General features: G+C 44.4%; 1 protein-coding gene and 1 long non-coding RNA gene across 10 annotated transcripts in view; both read left to right on the top strand.

The window, feature by feature from the left end:
- The window catches only part of LOC139061031 (EEF1AKMT4-ECE2 readthrough transcript protein-like), a 186,164-nt gene that overhangs the window by 87,824 nt on the left and 78,257 nt on the right, over window positions 1-20,083 (top strand). The window lies entirely within an intron of this gene.
- Window positions 164-10,541, top strand: LOC139061029 (uncharacterized). 2 transcript variants are annotated; one of them, XR_011515146.1, is made up of 3 exons: window positions 164-572; window positions 1,691-1,796; window positions 7,898-10,541. It is a non-coding gene; the product is annotated as an uncharacterized lncRNA (long non-coding RNA). The 2 variants fall into 2 exon arrangements; XR_011515147.1 differs by lacking the exon at window positions 7,898-10,541 and adding an exon at window positions 3,884-4,191.

Here is a 20,083-nt window from a genome sequence, read left to right as displayed (position 1 = left end):
CTTAAACTGCGTATAAAAAAGTGAATATTTATACAAAGTTAACACTTTTGGACCCAAGAAATTTGTTAAAGTGTCCCTACCGATTGTTGTTAGGAAAAAAACACGTAATTTTCTCATTTACGACACATTTTTCTAAAAACCGCAGAGTGGCGCCACTGCAGTATTTGTTTGGTCGACATACCACGTTGGCTGTCAGAAATGCACACTGCAGTAAGGCGGTATTTGAGTTATATTTTAGAAGTGCCTAGACAAAATGTGCTCCTTGTCGTGTGCAGTAACCATCGCAAACCCTCCGGACTCGTGTAACGCCGTTAGTTCGCCGTGTGTTTCGTGCGATCTACCAGTGTCGACAGTGAGTGTCCTACTACAGCGCCCGTCCGACCTGCCTTTGTTCTGCCCACGCTTGAAAAGTCTGGTACTGGAGCTTCGAATCGTAGTGTATGGAAGGCTGTTGAAGGTTGTGCTTTTGTGGAGCTGGAGTTCATCGGAAGTTCTACAGTGCTTGCGCCAGAAAGACGTCGGTGCCTCGGTACCTTTGAGACGAAGGAGCGTTGGCCAAGTCTTTTTGAAAGGTAAGCAAGTTTGGCCCTTGCGCGCATTCTTGAACTTATGATTTACGTAATGAACGTTGTGTACTAGCTAGAGCAAAGCGCTTTCTGATCGTAGGTTGGCCGTCTTGCTGTGCACATTTAGCAAGCAATTTCACGAAGGCTTCCTCTGATATTACAGCGTACTTGCATTCTGCTGTAAAATATATGCTACCCGCCTTGATTGCTATGCCTGAATGGGCACACAATTATGAAAACACTGAAAGTTGCGGTTCGTTCGGTAGTTTTCTGGCAAGAAGTTATTCGTTATATATGCATTCCCGCAAGTACAGTACATGTGTAATGTATCCGTCGATGTATCATGGGCTTCGCGCGTTGGCACACGATTCCTATGTTTGACGCTTAAGCGGATAGAAGCTTGTATGAAGATTTTTGTATGTATACAGTTTGGTTTGGAGGACCACGTCGCGAGAACCTGTGTATTGTTTATGTTATTGAGTGTCTTCGCGTATTTGTCTTCTATGTTGCAAAACCGACATACGCCGATATTACAGTAACGAAGTTTATTTTTAATCGAGACATTTCAGACACCGGCCTTTAAGAAAGACATAGACCAACCAATTCTTACGAACGGGATGCCAGCTCTTGCAATCGTAGGTTATACGGGAGTGCGTAATAAAGTAAGGACTGCGATTTTGTAGCGATACTTACCCCTCGATTCTATACCACTCTTGTCGCCCACCGCAAACGACCGGCTGTTCCAGTACGTAGCACGGGCCGGGGCGGCGGTCAGACCACTAACGAAAAGGAATGGCATCGCTACAAAATCGCTATCTAGCTTTCAGAATGCTTTTCATGTGCTCAATATTTTTGTTTAATCCAATGCGCCACGTTTTACTGCATATATGAGTTTTGTTTTTGATTGTCCTGGTAGCCTGTTGTTGCTGATTTCGTTCCTTCCTGAAACTTCACTTGTTACAAAATATCAGTGTAACCTCCTTAGATATAACAGAGACATTTGTGCAACCAGGCGCAAATTCATGCAGCTGGCTGTGTGAGACTTTGCAATTCCACATGACACTGGGAAATCACAAATTCCCAGGTTCACAGCACAATAAATTAAACATTTCTTACTTTTGAAGGCTATGCGGATTCTGGAGGCATCCCTACATCGAGCAGGAACCTGCTGCACTGCTGGAAGCTGGACAGCACGACAATAAAGCACGTGATCTGTGTGCTTTCTCAAAGGTGCGTACAAAACTGGCGCTGCCTTTCGAGTTGTAGGATACATTTGTGTTATATGCAATCATTTTACTGTATTGCCATTTTCAGGATTTCTAGTGGCTGATCACGAATTTTATGTTTTGGTGGAGTGCCCTCAGTTTAATGAATATACGTAAAGTAGCCTCCTCTGAGTTAAATATAATTGGGCGCTTGAGTAATTATGCCTTATATACTCCATATAGACTATATTAATCTAGCCAAAATGCCTTTTTAAGAACCATGAATTCAGATTTCGTGCCTTGAATAAGGTGCTCTAGAGTGTCTAGAAAAATGCGTTGTACCACCTAAAGACATGGTTTACGCAAAAGTGCCTTAAGCAATGCTTTCGCACAAAAGTTGTATCATCAAGAGTTTCAGAGAAGCCTGTGTGGTCGGTATGAAACATGACAAAGACAGACATAGACCAACCAAATACAACAATAAAAGCAATACATTTTGGCTTCCATATGGAAGCCTTGTTCACAATGGATGGATGGATGGATGGATACAACTTTCTTGTACGTCCGGCAAGGTTTAATTGTTCACAATAAGACTAAAAAAAGTGGAAGTGCATATTTAATTATGTAAGTTTTAGCATAAGATGGGCATGGGTTCCTTGGTTTCAGATAAACGTGTGTCCTGTTGATTGCATCTCCAGGGAATCCGGGTACAGGCATGGCTTCCAATTTCTTTCCTGGCCGATTATGCTAGACACTATCCAGTCACTATTGTGTTTAGTCATTGCTGCATGCTCCACTCCAAGCATTTGATGCCACTCTTTTCTCATCCACATCGTTCTGATGTTGGCGTAGCCATTGCTTAAAGTTGCCCATTGCTCTAATGTAGATAGTATTCATATACACATGTTATGTTTCAAAGGTCAGAATTCATGTCAGTAAAATTTTTGATACGGTTTGTTACTGGGATGGCTACCTCGTTGGTTTAACATGGCTTGTCACTGGGATTGCTCTCTTGTTTGTTTAGCTTCTTGTCGGGTTCTTATGGATTTGATTTTGTGCACAATGAGATGTTACACACACGCCTTGCATACACATGAAAAAAAGCTTTACAGCAGAGATAACATATATGCATGGGCATATATATGTGTCAATAAAATACTCGAGCCTCATTTCTGCCGACAGGAAAAGAAGTTATTTCTCCTCGAGGCCATGACTGCTTGCAATAATGAACCTTCAAGAAACGGTTTTCTTTAATCCGTATTTTTGATATCTAAATGCTTATGTGGCATGTACAAACTGCTTGCATCAATTTCTCATTGGGATGAGGGACCTAAATTTTAAATTTGAGTAATAATTGCAATAAATAACTAATTTCACCTGTCTTCTTATGACTCTAAAATTCTATGCTTCTACCTTGCCAAACCTTTTATGAAATTAGTTTGATGAGGCCCAATATACAGGGCTTTCTAAATTGAAGGTATCAGTACTTATTAAAAACTGTGCTAAGAAAATGCTGCTTGTGTATGTGGTTTATTCATTTCTCAGACAAAAGCTTTACACCCAAGTGCAGTCAGTAAATCGAAAACAAGTGCGTCTTGTTCAATAGTTCTCGAGCACTTGTGCGTCACTATAGTCGGATACAAATTTAGAACAGGGGAGGCCCCGCCCAGATTAATGAAGCGCGACGTCCGATTGCCTCCGCGACTAAAATAATCCCGCTCAAAAAATCGTGCTTAGGAAACGCGCAGTTCTCAGTATAAATAAAGACTTTGATGACTGGTTTAGTAGAGCTCTCATGTGCTACAGCACATGCCAGATCGCGACAGAAAAATAACCCCATGCCTTCCACAACGCTGCCCGTCGTCTGCTCTTTAGCTTCATTGCAAGTGGAAAAAGTAGAAAGAGCAACTCTGCATGGCATTTGTGCTTGTTTACATGTACACGGCCCATTTACTACTCCTGTTCCGAGCTTCAAATGAATCAGTTGCTACTGAACCAGTACTTATATAAAACAATGCATTTATCGCAACCATTACAAACCCAAGATGCTCAGTGTCAGCGAAAGCACCGTGTTAAAGGTGAGGAGGGAGGTCACAGCTTCGCATATTTCAGGTGGCAAACTATCGACGCCCTCGCGAAAACGCCCACAAAATGTGGAGAAAAGAAGAAGCAGCACGAAGAAGGACACATGTGCGCTGAGGTCGTGTGCACGATTTCTTTCACCACAACGAGATACCGACGATCGAGATCTCACTAACGAGTTCTCGAAGCGTATATTGTGTTATGTTTGTGCCCTGGAATTTGCCTGACGGAAGGCCAGTGCTATGGTTTGTCGACTGTGGAGGCAGCATTCATCCCCGCATGGTGCCTGCCTGCTTCGGACACGACTACGTGCACGGCGTCCACGACGGAAGCAGCCACCGGATCACGGACTGCTATTCGGCCCCTCCCCGTCCCGGCAGCAATGCAACCCCCCCCCCCCTTTGTCCGGCGGCGCCCACACCACAAACGACTCCCGCTGTGTTTGGGACAGTTTCCAAAGGAGGGCTTTGTTTCGACTCGGTGCCTTGCAGTTGGTGCCCTTTGTCCTATGCGGGCCATAAAACTTGCCCGGCGCACCATTCTGACCGACCGCCAAATCATCCTGACGCCGCAGCGCGGTTCAAGGAAGCGCCGGCCACTGAGAGCGGCGTTAGGACCCTGGAGGCTGCCCGGACCCTTTCTCTCACGACCTTGTTTCGTCCTTGGGGACTGTCTGGGGGATCTTTGGACGGAGGGGTGTTATTTAAGCAGCTTGCAGCTGCTCTGTTGGTCTCTGTCCTGATAACGACGACAACATGTAAACATTGTATAAAGAATTATTCGCAGAGAAAACTCTCCTCGTCTCTGACTCTGTGTGAAGCGAGGTCCAGATCTCCTGCCAGCCACACATACCTCGGCAAGCGCAACAATGGATCTCCCATCACTGAAGCGGTGTACTGTGTGTCAAGCACTCAGAAAGTGGTTTTGGCACGTAAAACCCCATATATTATGTGTGTCAAGCACAGCAGCCAAGCATTCTCCCGTGACCTCTCAAATAAATAAGCGGTTCATTTGATGACATATTCCTTCTAATGGAAGCCCAATTCAGAAAAAGCAACGTCCTGCACAGATCATGCTTAATATAAGCGTTGGCATGGAAACGTGCCGAAATGCCGGAAAATCTGAATGCAAATGCAGTTATTAACTCTGAATAACTATGTGGGGCCCGAAATGCTCATTCGGGCAGCCACTGTCCAGCTTCACACGAAAAAGCAGTAGTCAACGTGAATGAAATTGACAGCCACTCTTAGCAGCCTGCACGCCAAAGCACATTGTGCTTTGTGTGCAGTTGTGCTGCCCCTACTGTTTTTTCCAGCCCGTTGAGATGAATAATGCCAATGTCAGAAGGCCCAAAATACTCTATTGGGCAGCCACTTATGAGCATGACGGGCCCTGTGATGAAATAACAGTCATCAGGGCACGCTTCAAAGGCACCTTTAGCAGTCTGCACGTCAAAGCCCAGTCAAGCCGTCACCACTGTTGGTGAAACGGCAGCAATCAATGCGAGAATGACAGCCACTGTTGGCAGCTTGCATGCAAACACACATTCATGTGGTGGCATTGTTTGTTACCTGGCCTAGGCAAGTAATGCGAATAAGAGAACAATTATCAAACATCATTAGCTTAGTTAGGCCCAATATACTCAGTCGGGTAGCTACTAATAGCAGTAGTCGAGGGCACGCTTGAAAGGCACCATTAGCAGTCGGCACATCAAAGCGCAGTCAAGCCGTCGCCACTGTTGGTGAAATGGCAGCAATCAATGTGAGAATTACAGCCACTGTTGGCAGCTTGCATGCAAACACACATTCATGTGGTGGCATTGTTTATTTTGGTTACCTGGCCCAGGCAAGCAATGCGAATAAGAGAACTATTATCAAACATCATTAGCTTAGTTAGGCCCAATATACCCAGGCGGGTAGCTATTAATAGCAGCAGTCAAGGGCACGCTTGAAAGGCACCATTAGCAGTCTGCACGTCAAATCACAGTCATACCGCAGCCATTGTTGTATTTGTTTATCTGACCGGGCAAGTAATGTAAGCACATGTAAGCCAATGTAAGCACAATTATTCACCCTGAATAGCTCTGCTAGCATTGTGCTAAAAATTGCTGGGTGAAGTTGAATGTGTTTTATTGAGGCAATTATTTAATTTACAAGCCATCGGCATGTCGATCAACGGCCAGGTTCAGACAATGTCATTTGTGAAGTAATAAATGGTGAAAGTTGCAAAAGCTCTCAGTGCACTACTTCGCTGGGCTCCATTCATTGAAAAATGTCTTTGCAACGGCGAAAGCGTCAGACAGAAATCACACCCCACTGCACATTGTTATTCGTGCTGAAAATTTTCGCCATCATATGTGATAGGCAGCGAAACCGTTTGTTTACTAAGACTGAATGCATGAAAAATGCAACAGCATAGCAAGGTGTTTCACAATATGCAGCCTTTCATGTGCACTTCTGGCTAGCTGCCACATGCACTGACGCATAAACATGAACAGAGGTAAGAGGCAAAGTTACTGTGCAACCCACATGACGCTTTTAAAAAATGTATCTAAACCTTTCTGTTTTGATAGGCGATCAAAATTTGTTTTGAGCAAGTTGGTTAATCACATTGCAGCAACAACACAAGAAACAAGGACAGAAAACGCAGCGAGTAGGCAGATTGAGAAGACGAGGTAGACCAGTGAGAAAGGTTTTAATGAGATGGAAGAGGCCAGTCCTGCAGTGTACAGGAGTTAGTGCTTTGAATGAGATTGGCTAATGAAAATGTGTAAGGACTTTGCTGAAAGAAAACTATCAAAAACAAATACTAATATAAAATGAAAGGACAAATATGAGTAAGTGCAAACACGCATGGAAGCAGGAACGCTGGCAACACAACTTATGCGTGACTGTGCCACAGCACGCATTCTACAGCTTGCGTGCGCGGTGAGCACTGGTGGAAAGAAATCAATCGACGGTGCTATACACAACGCTCTAACACCGCCGTTAGATGCTCGGCTATCTCACTGTTGACAACTATCACTCACGCTAAGTTGACGGCGACAAATCTTTGCATTGGAGGCTTCTTTGTCAAATATTTTCTGTTGAGACGCTCGTAGGTTTGTTTCATGCGCGCACGCTTTTGTAATTTCTCCTCAGAATGGTTTTGCTCCATCACTTTACCCCGTCCGACGAAAAATGCAGCGACACGGTACACGAACTCACCCGCCGCTGACAGCAGGCACCAGACTTTGACAAACTTTTCTTGTCCTAACTTCACTCAGGAGCGAAATAAAAAAGACATGAAACAAACAGGCAGGATGTGTGTTTGCAGCAGTCGCCGAGCCATCCTGTTTTCAGGCAAAGCGTAACGCAGCATCAGCGATGCTCGCTGCAATGTTTCTTCGCCGGATCACGGCTTAGAATAAACGCACGCGGCACAGATGCCGCATTGTAAGCTCGCAGTAATATTTCCGGCATGATAGACATTGACAAACAGTTTGGGAATTCACTGTGACGAGGCATTGACACGCACAGCTGACTCGACTTGGCCCAGTTCGAAGCCCGGGCGGCCATCTTCGACGGCGGGCCACCGGCCGTCCGGCGCATGACGTCAGTCCAGAGTGCGCACCCATTAGTGGATGCTCGTGTGCATCCGCCTCGGAGGAGTAAACGCCCCTGTTTTTCTACAGTTGTATCCGACTATGATCGAGCACATCTTGACCCTTGGCCTAATACTAAATCGGGCTTGAAGCTTTCAGTGTGTGCTAATCGCTAGAACAGCACCAGATTTCATTCTGTGCCAAGGGGTGGAACGCATTTGCTTAGAGCTAGGCAGATGAATGTCTTTCTTTTGCATTGAAGTTCCCAATACTTTCTAGTCTTAGGTGAAAGTACACAGCTCAGCACAACGCATGTATGGTATACGTAAGGGTACTTTGTTCTTTAAACCGTATCAACAAGAAGCAGCTACTTCCGTTTTTGCAAACCTTACCTTATTTCCTAACCTTTCCTTGATCAAAAGTGTAGAAAATTAATCTGTGCTTGTTCTGTTGTTTCACAGGTAGACATCGGCGACGGTGTATATGGTGAAAAGGACCTGCTGAAGAGGCTGCGCCTGGATGCTAACAACTCGGGCTTTCAGTTTGCGGGGGGCCTCCTTAAGGCTCCTTTTACAAAAGAAGAGGTTGAAGGGAGGCGCTACACATGGATGCACAGCGATTGTTTGTGACAGCGTCACTGGCCTGCCTTTTCGCTTTGTTCTGGGTTTCCCACGTTATCTACTCGAAAAAGGCCCACAGGATTTTGACATTTCTTGAGCACTGCTTTCTGGATTTTTGCTACACAAAGCCGCAGGTGAAAGCATTGGATTTAGTCAATTTTTACAAGAACTATTGCTAGGCAAAAAAATTTTCAGATGCATATCCTCAAGAAAGTTTCTGTCAAAATTATTTTGCCTAACAAAAGCACTCGTGGGTTCTGTGGCTGACAGGTTGCCCAAGCCATGTAGCACAGTGCTTGCTTTAAAGGGACACGAAAAAGAAAATTTATTTGAGCTTTATTAAATCATTCTTCTACAACACCGAAAAAACAACTCCCACCATGAGAATTGGCTTGATAATCCAGATAACTTGCAAAAACGAAAACTGGTGTCGCCACCACCACCTTATAGTTCCTGCACCAGCTCGCTGTGATATGGAATTTGACGGTGTCTGTTCGGGCCTAGCTAATGTTCTACTGGCCAATATTGATGAATTCCGTTGTAAAGGTGTCAAAGAATATACTTAGTTGAAGTATGACTCCACACTGATGTGCGGGCACTGCATAAAACTTGAAAAATGAAAGTTAAATCTTCATTTTCTCTTCTAATAATCCTCTTATTGCCACGATGTTCATGAATACAGTTCTGAAAGATTGTTTTATCAGTATAAAATGATTTACTGTTTCACTTTAGTATTTCTGTAATGGACCTTCAGCAACAAAATGTGTGTTAGTATTCCACAGGTATTCTCAGCGGGGGCAAAAGCACCAGCAGCATGCTCAATGATTCTGTACCAGCTGATAACTTGAAGGATGTCCTGTGCCAATAGGATTAGGCCAACGTGGCTCTGTGTTAATCACAAGTGTATTATGCAAAACTTAATGGCCCAGAAATTGGTAATTCAGGAGGGAGTTGAATTAGCAATTTTTTTTTCTTTATCATGGACTTCTCACATTACACTTTGTCACAACGCATTCACTTTAAAGTAACTGGAGAATAAGGTGGTTTGGTATTCAGACATGCCTTCTGTGTGTAAACAGTGTTAGATGAGCAATACAAAGATACACCATAGATGCTGACTGGCAACATGAAGGGGTTTGAGGGCAGCTACAAATATACATCCTTGTAGTCGTACCTATAGCACCATGTTCAATTTGTCACACAAGCATATGGCATCCATCACAACTGCATGCCTAGAAACGGACAAGGGCAACACGCTCAATTCCCTTTTAGTCTATCTAAGAAGCACTACAATTTTTAGGCAACGAAATTGAAATCTGGCTTGTACCCATAAGTACTGCAATACAGTTGTGCAACGTGTTCCTCTTGTGTGGAAAACGGGCTGCATATGTTTTCTTTGAGCACAAGGGGGAGTGGTATCAGTTAGAGCCCCTCCATCCACGTGCCACTGCCGCTTTCTTAAGTAGCGACAACCTTTGTTGTGCGCCGCCTTTTCCCCTCACACCAAATCCGGTTCCAGCATTTCCAGTTTAAAAGTTTCCGGTTCCGGCGTTACCGCTTCCTGAAGTTGTTCTGCGGGAATTTCCGCTTTGACTGCCGATGGTGAGACACCCACGCGTGCTTAGCAGAGCTGTGGGAGTCGCCATGAGAAGAATGCAAAGGCGACAAGCTGTTGTATTCCGCTGAAGTAGTAATTCGTGGTCGCTGTTTTCTAAATGCACGAAAAACGGCAGTGGTCTCCAAGCGCCCAGGCACTACATTCCACTGTACGTTGTCTCTCGTGGCACAACCCGTCGCAGGTTGACGCGAAACAGCGAACACGATCAGATCGCTGATTGCAATAGGCGGTGGTACTTGGATGGAATCGCATTCACAGTTTAAACCGCAGCTGGTGCAATTAAAGCCTCTCCATCGACGCAAAAGTAAACAACGTTAAGAAAAACATAGCGTTACTTCCACTCGGAACAGGAAGCTGCAGCTACGGAAATTCCGCTTGACACCGGAAGCTAAGGGGGTGAGTGGCAGAGGAGCGTGGAGGAAGAGGGTAGGTTGGCGGTACTTAACCTGGTCAGCGGAAACGTGTATGGAGGGGCTTTAGTATCAGTTAATGGCTGTTTTCACATATATGTTTTGTCGTGTGTATTAGCAATCACCATTTTCCTTATCTGAGTGAGGTCATTTTTTAGAAAGTTTGAAAGTTTATAGAACATGTTGTTCATGGTTGTTGCAGTTTTCTTCCTAACTATCCATTCATTGCACTGTGCACCCATGTCTTGGGCAACTAGCTGTTTGAAGGTCAGTATGCTATCGATGGGTCTAATGGTAATCTCTAGTGCCCTCTCATTTGCTTGTTGCAATACTGAAGAGTTTTGTATATTGTGTCACTTGTTTATTTTCACTGTACTTTAGTTTCACTACATCTTGAATGTGTTGTGATAGTTTTTCTTTTGCAATGAAAGATATGGTGGACAGTTGCCAACACTAATGTGATAGTATGAATGCTTGCTGTATTTATCACAATTGTTTCATTTCGCTGGGGCACTAATGGTCATTAGCAGCAGATGCTAGCTGCCCTTAAGTGCAATGTTTTTATGTTGCATAGTATTGTTCATGATCCATTGAATGCACTGCACGCACATGTTGTGGACAACTGCCTGTTTGAAGAAATTGTCTGCATATTCAGTGGGTCTAATGTGAACATCTCTACTACTGACTTAGCTTCACTACATCTTGAATGTGTTGTAATAGTTTTTATTTTGCCGTGACAGATGTGGTGGGCAGTTGCCGGCACTAATGTGATAGTACGAATGCTTGCTGTATTTACCACATGGTTGTTTCATTTCGTCTGAGGCACTAGTGGCCGTTAGCAGCAGATGTCATTTGGCCTTATGTGCAATATTTTTATGTTGCATAGTTTTGTCCATAATCATCCATTGAATGCACTGCAGACCCATGTTCTGGACAACTGCCTGTTTGAAGGAATGATCTGCATATTCAGTGTGTCTAATGTCAACATCTCTAGTACTGCCTGTGTATTTGTGAGTTAGATTTTGTATTGTGTGTCATTTTGTTTTCACTGTGCTTTAGTTTCACTACATCGTGAATGCGTTGATAGTTGTTTTTTTTGCAGTGAGAGATATGGTGGGCAGTGGCCGGCACTAATGTGATAGTACGAATGCTTGCTGTATTTACCACATGGTTGTTTCATTTTGTCTGGCGCAGTAATGGCCATTAGCAGCAGATGCCATTTGGCCTTAAGTGCAATATTTTTATGTTGCATAGTTATGTTCATACTAATCCATTGAATGCACTGCACACCCATGTTCTGGACAACTGCCTGTTTGAAGGAATGACCTGCATATTCAGTGAGTTTTATGTGAACGTCTCTAGTACTGACTGTATATTTATCAGTTAGATTTTATATTGTATGTTGCTTGTTTTCACTGTACTTTAGTTTCACTACATCGTGAATGCGTTGATAGTTGTTTTTTTTTTGCAGTGAGAGATATGGTGGGCAGTGGCCGGCACTAATGTGATAGTACGAATGCTTGCTGTATTTACCACATGGTTGTTTCATTTTGTCTGGCGCAGTAATGGCCATTAGCAGCAGATGCCATTTGGCCTTAAGTGCAATATTTTTATGTTGCATAGTTATGTTCATACTAATCCATTGAATGCACTGCACACCCATGTTCTGGACAACTGCCTGTTTGAAGGAATGACCTGCATATTCAGTGAGTTTTATGTGAACGTCTCTAGTACTGACTGTCTATTTATCAGTTAGATTTTATATTGTATGTTGCTTGTTTTCACTGTACTTTAGTGGGATTGCACATTGAATGTGTTGTGATGTATTTTATTTTGCTATGAGAGATCTAATGGGCAGTTACCAGCCCCCAGTCTGTGTGTTAATACAAATATTTATTATGCTTATCACAGTATCTTATACGGCTATAGTTTTGTGATGATTAACTCATGCCTGACTTTTTTATGAGAAACATGTCAGAACTAATAAACAATCCCTCATGCTTGGGATCCATGAAATCGTCTTTGTAATCTTTCAATTGTCTTCGAAATATTTCCACATCAGGCCCAAGAAACTCCAGAACGGGCTTGAAAAATTACTCTCGGAAAGAACCGAGAAAACCTGATGAACGAGGTAAAAAAATACTCCGAGATCAGCTCCAACAAACCACAGAATGGGCTTGAAAAATTACTCTCAGGTAGAGCTACGAAACCTTGATAACGAGGTAAGAAAATACCCCGACATCAGTACCAACAAACTCGAGAATAGGCCTAAAAATAACTCCCAGGAATAGCCTAGAAAACTGGATGAATGAGGTAAAAAAATACTCCCACATCAGAACCAAGAAACTCGCGAATGGGCTTGAAAAATAACTCTCAGGAATAGCCTCTAGAACTTCGTGATGGCAGTAAAAATATAGTCCCACTATCGTCCCTAAAAACCTTCCCACAGATTAAAAAATTACTCTCGTTTCTACATACAAAAACCTTGGTCAGCATGGTAGTAAATTTTTACCTCGACTGGTACGTAGTAAAAAAAACCCAGAAACGGGAATGCGATACAGGACGAGCGGTTTACTCCCGTTTCGCGTTATTTTTGTTTAGTGTGTAGAGCAGCAGCTTGCAGGTTTATTTTATGCGGACTATATTGTGTTGCTAGCTAACAAGCAAAGTGATTTATACATCTGGCTAATATCTGTGCGCAGGAAGGCAAAAATTTAGGTTTGAAATTTAGTGTTAGAAAATCAGGTGTTATGGTATTATATGAAAACAGTGACCAGACAGTGGCGATACAGGGCCAGGAAATGCCTCGGGTAACAGAATATAAATACCTTGGTATATGGATAAACGAAGGCAATAGATATATATGGAAACACAGGAAAAAACAATAACAGTGAAGCGGAAGAGAAGTGGCATTCATAATGAAGCACAGAGCGCTATGGGGATGAAATAGGTACGAGGTGCTCGGAGTTATGTGGAAAGGTGTAATGTTACCAGGACCTACTTTTGGAAATGCGGTTCTTTGCTTTAAATCAGTGGTACAATCGGGAATCGATGTGAACCAAAGGTCAGTGGGCCATCCCGCATTGGGCGCTCATGGAAAGACTACAAATGAAAATGTGCAGGGTGATATGGCTGGACTAGTTTTGAAGTTAGGGAAGCTCAAAGTAAAATTGAGTATGAAGAACGATTGAGGAATTTTGAAGAAAGTAGATGAGCTGGGCGAGTACGTGTTGAGGTATCTGTACTGGAAAAACATTGATTGACAGTGGAGGAAAAAAAAACTAGGGAGCTTACCAGCAAGTATGCGGCCTGTAGGGTGGGCAACACAGCAACAAAGAACGTCAAGAGGAACGTCAGAGAGGCCGAAATAATCTCATGCGTGGCGGCAATGGAAAAGAAGCCTGCCATGAGTAACTACTTAAGAGGAAAAAACGAAATCAGGAAAGAAACAAGGTGTGATAACTCAAACAGAAGCTCATTGCTTCTCGAAGCGAGATCGGGATGTCTTAGAACACGCACCTATAAAGCGAGATATCAGAACTATGAAGAAGCATGTGCTTGCTGCGGTAAAGCTAGGGAAACTATGGAGCATGTTTTATAAGATTGTGAAGACGTCTACCCAGCGGTCGACTTAGGCGTCACTGGCCTCCTTGAAGCGAGAGCAGAGGTTCAGCGAGAGCAGTGAAAAAGTAGACATGTCCGCAATAGGGATCAGTAAGAGGCCGATTGGAGGATTGGTGGAATAAAAATAAGGAAACCACAAAAGACGGAGACGTACAAAAGCACAGTTCGCAACAAGTGATCAGAAAATTTGGTTGTGGGAGTTCATAGGGTTTTCAAATCTTTTTTCATTGTTTAACCTAGGCAGGACATTAGGCAGTATAGCAGAAAGCGCTTAGTGGCGCAACCGACCACCCCGTTTCAAAGGGGACACTCATAACATCCATCCATCCATCCATCCATCCATCCATCCATCCATCCATCCTGGCGCTCACGGAGGCGGCTGTAGGAGGCAGACCGCGCGAGATTTCAGCGTGCGCTTTCCCTCTCTTTTCACGTGTTGCGGGCTCTTTTCACGGAACATATCCCCGGCAATTTTTCACATTTGCCTCGTGCTCTCTCTTGAACATTTTTTCGCCTCATCCGTTTACTCATTTCGTGCTTTTTCTTGCGTTTCGTGCTTGTGTTCTTTTTATAGGCTTATCAATTGGTACTTATACTTGCGTATGCGATATTATATTATATGATATTGTATGATACGTATACTTTTCTTATGTTTAATCATTGTTTTTAGACAAAGTGGATTCACACATCATCTATTATCTGTGAACTGGTCGCTTACTGTGGATGGCAAAGAGTGTTTGGTGTCTGCCTAGCTTCTTTCTGTCTTTCTCTTGTTCTCCTTCCTCTCTTTTTTTTTTGTGCATCACCGTAATTGAGCATATGACTTGGCAGTTTTTTTTTTTTGCGCTTGTACGCCTACTCGGTAGTGCAATGACCTTCGTGTAATATTTGCTAGTATCTTTCCATGCATACTTATTTTTCTGTGTTTAGTTTCATGTTGCCGAGAATTGCGTTGTGCAAATAATGCCTTTTCAAGGTAACAGTCAGACCCGTGAAGGGACGCCAACTCAGCCAATTTTGCTTGTATATTTTAGGAAATACTGCTTTTGTACGTGATGGTTTCTTTTTTCCTCACTTGAATAACTCCTGTTACACGTTGATGTAACTGTATTCCTCCTCTTGCACACTGCCTTCGTGGAGGCTATGTAAGGCGCCCGGAAATATATATATATATATATATATATCTGTGTGTGTGTGTGTGTGTGTGTTTGTGTGTGTGTGTAAAACAATAAACATGCCCTAAGCAGATGCGCGGAAAAGCGACTTGTCTAGTATATGCAAATAATATGCAATCAATATTTAACATTTACTGGGCTTAGTTGCACTAAGGTCTGCTTGTACGGCAACTACACATACTAATGAACGACTAAATTATGTAATTATCGATCATTTGACGCATGGCGCACAATTTCTTGCTCCGCCCAACCTTGGGATTGGTGCATGCAGCAATGTAATGCACGAAACAGAACGCAGGTTTGATTCCGCCCGAAAAGGTGCAAGCATTTTTAAAGGTGCATGCTCCATTGGTACATATACTCCTAAAACATTTACACCCTTTGGGGTTATATTGTTCCATCTGTCTTGCCCGCACTTCCTTTCCTTTAACGCTGAGAGCCCGGCACTTCCCGCGTTATCAGCATGACACGGCGTTCTCGACAGCTGGAGGAAAAACCTGCCATCACACTCAATCTGTAGGCGGACATGCCCACCCTCGCATGCTTTCCCTCGCACGTACAGCATAAGGCGCGCATCCGTGACGTCATCGCACTTAGACTCTACGCGGAACGGCACGGCAACGCCAACGGCAAAATTTGGCCTGGGGTGTCCATATAATTCATGAAAAAAGCTAACTTCCTGGGGTCTTCCGATTATTAGACTAGCTACATCAAGATTACCAAAAATGTGTTTATCGAAGCATGCTATAATGCTCTATACAGATTTAGTGCTTGTATGTATGTCCATTTAAAGTATCATCATCATCTTCGTCTTCTTCTTCTTATACTTCATCAGTCTAGTTCCATGACTACTGCAGGACAAACGCCTCTCCCAGCGATCTCGAATTATCCGAGTCTTGCGCAACCTGATTCCGACGTGCGCCTCCAAATTTCCTAGTGTCATCGCCCCCTACAATTTGCTGACATCCTGGACTGCACTTCCCTTCCCTTGGCACCCATTCTGTAGCTCTGATGGTCCACCGGTTATCTACCCTACACGCTACATGCCCTGCCCAGCTCCGTTTTCCTTTTTTGTGCATGTCAACTAGAGCACACCATGCATACGTAAGTATAGGCTATATGTTTAAAGTATACAGTGTGTAAATATGTATCATACCAGCATTACCTCTGTGAGATCACGGGTGAGGCAGTTCCTGAGGACCTCCCTCCGAATCCCCCCGGGGAGTGGGGAACTTGAGATGTGCCGAGCTCGAGGATTGTGTTGTCGTCATCCGAAGCGAAATACGGGGTGGCGGAGGGGGATGTCCTTCCGTTTGGCGACGAACTGCCACTGGTACCGCCCGCTCCACGACCTCCCCGCGCAGCCATCAGGGCTTGGGCAATGTACCGGTACCGTGGGTCCTTCAGAGATATCGTGGGCCTACGTCGAGTTTCGGTAGGGCTTCTCGTCGAACCTGCATCGTCGGCCGGCTTGGCTCCGACTTCGGCTTTCGCAGACTGCGGCTTGGGGGCGGCCGCTGCACCTGTAACCAAAGAGGCGAAGTTCTTGCAGACCAAGGGACGTGCTCCTACAAAGTGTTCTGGCGTAAAAACATGGGTGGGACATGAGGTCGAGACAGCAATAAACTATATGACCTTTACGGATTCAAAATATTCTGAGTATATGACACTTATGTTAGCCATATAGTTCCGAAGATTTCAAACCTGCGTTCCCGAGAAAAGCTCGGCGAATAGGTGTGCTTCCTCCAGATGGTGACCTGCGACCCTTCGGCGTGCCCGCGTGCATCAGTATAGGTTGTTGGTTAGGCGAGCTTCGCCGTTTCGGCGAAGCGCTTCCGGATTTCGTCGGTTTCGCCGGGCCTCGCGCAGGGGACTGGCCTCCCGTTTTTGGCACCCGTATATTGTGCAATTGCATCGGCGAACCCCGAAGCACTGGCGAAGCATCACCGGGTTTTGGAACACCAGCTTCGCCATGTTTCGGCGAGGACGCACCAGGTTTTGAAGACGGGTCCGCCCTCACGGGCGATGTCCTACGTGTCGGCGTACCTCCTCGCCTTGGCGAAGCTCGAGCGGACGTGTTCGGTCTCGCCGAGCTGGGAGAGTCGCTCGCAACAGTTTTCTCGTGCAGGTTTGCCGGCGAAGCTCCGCGGTTCGGCGAAGCGGTCCGTTTTGGCGAGATTTCCTCGCCTGCCTCGCGCACTTCGCCGTCTCGTTGTGGCGGTGGCGAAATGACGGATGACGTAGGCGAGTGCTGACTTCTCGGAGAGTCACTGCCACGGTTTCTCGCAGACTTCGAGGATTCGACACCTTTCGGAGATGCCCTCGCGTTCGTGGGGCTGTTCTCGCCAGGTCTGCCCCCTTTCAAGCGTTGTGCGGAGCAGGAACCACACCATTTACCGTCCGCCATGACTCTACTTCCTCGTTTTCTTCTTTTCACCCTTGCAAGTTCCAAATGGCGCGATAGGGGTGCAAGTGATGATGATAGGTTCAGGAATTGTGGCACTTACCTGGGATGTGCGATTGACTAAGAATGAAGTGGCGTGGAAACAAAATATGAAAAGGGCCCCGTATACGCACCCTAAAGGATGGAAAGGTCTAAGAAGGAGCCACGATCGAAGAGCAGTCACTCTGGCACGGCCAGGAAAACGGAAAAACATTAATACTAAAGTATTCACCACACACTCACGCAGTTCGCACCCGTTGGTGCACTCACGGCGAACGTGACGGCAAGACAAGAACTACAGGACTGCCGCCTTCTGTTTGTGCACAGTTTACTAAAAAAACATAGTGACGACGGTCGGCTCTTCGCGACACATGTCCAGATCGTAGTTGCCCTGCGGATTATGCTCCTATATTTATATTTTTTTCATCTATATTTATTCCATTCTCATTTAGAATTAAAAGAAAACACATCGAAAAGAAATCGCCGGAGAGAGACCCGCGATTTGTAACCTCTGAGATCAACGCATTAATCAACTCGTGAAGGATGGTACAAATTACATTGTGCCAGCTGCTGAACTCTATGGTTTCAGACAGTTATGCATTCGAAGCCGTAGTCGTTAATTTAACATGACAAAGGAAACTTTTGCGCCAGGACAGCTACCACCAGTTTACCTTTTGTTCTGGTCACTTCGTCAGCTCCTTGAAAACAAAGCAGCCGAGAGATGACATTGCATTTTTCTCTGCAGAAACCTCGTCTGTAGCTCACTTATCCTACCGCAGTGAAAAGTCGATCCAAGAAAATCCTATTTTACGAAGTTCTCCATCTAATAAAGAAATTTTCATTCACAGGCAGGTACTCACAGAGTTCCGTAATATCATCAACCCGAATTAACGAAACAAACTTGGTCGAACTCGATTTAATGACATTTTTCTTGAAATAAATGAGTTTAAAAAAGCGGTGATGTTTTCTAATTTTGATACCGACGGGTTTTTCTTGAAGCGTGCGCTCTAAAGCTATCCCCTTAAAACATCTAGGTGCCATGGTCACATCCCTAGCTTTATTTTGACGAGGCTGCATGCCGCACCCATGCACTGAAGTGTGGACTCAACGCCACCTGGGTACAAGGTAATTTGCGACAAATACAATGCAGCAGTAGCTTTTTTCGTGTCTCTACGTTACAATTTTAGATTTAGAAGGACCGAAAAATTGCTTTCTCGATTTTACACACTTCCCCATTTAACGAAATAACTCCAGCGTGGTCATTACTTCGTCAAATCGAGTTTCAACTGTACTTGCTACCCGTCGATGTAAAGAGAAAAGTGCAATGGGAACGAGGCCGTCGGTCGCTCGCTGCCGTCTCTGCTCTGTGAATAGTTTTGCACCTTCGGCTGCCTGCCGTTTTGATGCGAAAGCATCAATTGACTCGAGAAGCGCAAAATCCGGCATTTTCGGTGTGACCACGCGATGGTACAAAAAGGCTACGAACCCTCTACCGTTGGTGCGAGTCAAACCCGCCAATTTGGCATTAGTTAAGGCGAAGGTAATTAAGTCACAGTTAATTAATACATTGTTATTTAGGGCACCCGAACCCACGAACTTTTCTGTTCTTTAGGGCAATATAGTTAGGGAACTCGAAGCCACGACCTTGTTTGCAAGTCGAACCGTCGGCATCGCGCGGTGGCAAGTCTAAGCAACACGTAGTGTTCGCAATCTTTCGCATTCATCCACGTAGGGATAACTAAATGCAGTTGATTTTTTTTTGTTCTCAATTTTTCGGGAAACATTTGTTTACTCGAGGGTCCTTGATTATTGACGAAGAAAACGGACGGCGAAATTTGACTTCTCGGATTCCGCACCCATACCGCGGGCGAATAACTTGAATTTCACTTTACGCGTGAAAGAAACCCTACAGTGCTTCAGAAATACTTAGGTACTTTCGCACCTGACCTAAATCTTTTGTTCTCACTATTTTAGGGGGGAGGGGGACACTGTTTACAGTATAGTAGTTCATTATTAGCAGACAAAAAAATGAGAGAGAGAGAGAAAAGGGAAGATGCTAACCTTCGCTATCATTTTAGGTTCTGCTCGTAAGTACGCTTACGAACGTCAATATGAGGCTATGGACTTTAATATTTAATGTACATTCGTGTTGCTGGACACTCTATATGCCCGCACTCTCCGATAATCTGAAGACAGCGCGTGTCATGCATCAGGAAGAATTTATTACTTACGTTAAATAACTATGCCACCTTCTATGACGTTTATACTCGGTCTACTTCTCCCTTTTAGGTTGTTATTATTAGACTTGTCCGAATAAAGGTATGTAATAATATACTGCTTAGTAATGCATTATTTGTTTGCATTTTTCTTGTTTTTCGTGCACGTTGCATATCCAACACAAGCACTTACGGTAATGTTGCGTCGTCACCTCGTTCTCTCATCCTTTTGCTGTTTCTGCCCATCTTATTACCCCAATTGAGGAGAAGGCCAGAGAAAAGCTCCTCCGGCTGAAATCTCGACCGTATCATTAAGCTTTCCCCTTGGTAAAGGCATCGTTCACGCATTACTTAACACTATTATATATACACAGTGAAAGCTCGTTAATTCGAGCTTCAATAATTCGAATTTATGGATAATTCGAACTGTACCGATTTGGTCCGGCCAAGCTCCACAGAAGTCTATGTATAAAGAAGTCCGTTAATTCGAACACGAGAAGGTTCCCTCACGGATAATTCGAACTACGCTCGCCTGGCACAC

This window comes from Dermacentor albipictus, chromosome 6 (assembly GCF_038994185.2).
Source record: "Dermacentor albipictus isolate Rhodes 1998 colony chromosome 6, USDA_Dalb.pri_finalv2, whole genome shotgun sequence".
Lineage (NCBI taxonomy): Eukaryota > Metazoa > Arthropoda > Arachnida > Ixodida > Ixodidae > Dermacentor > Dermacentor albipictus.
This window is presented reverse-complemented; position numbering and strand designations above follow the sequence as displayed.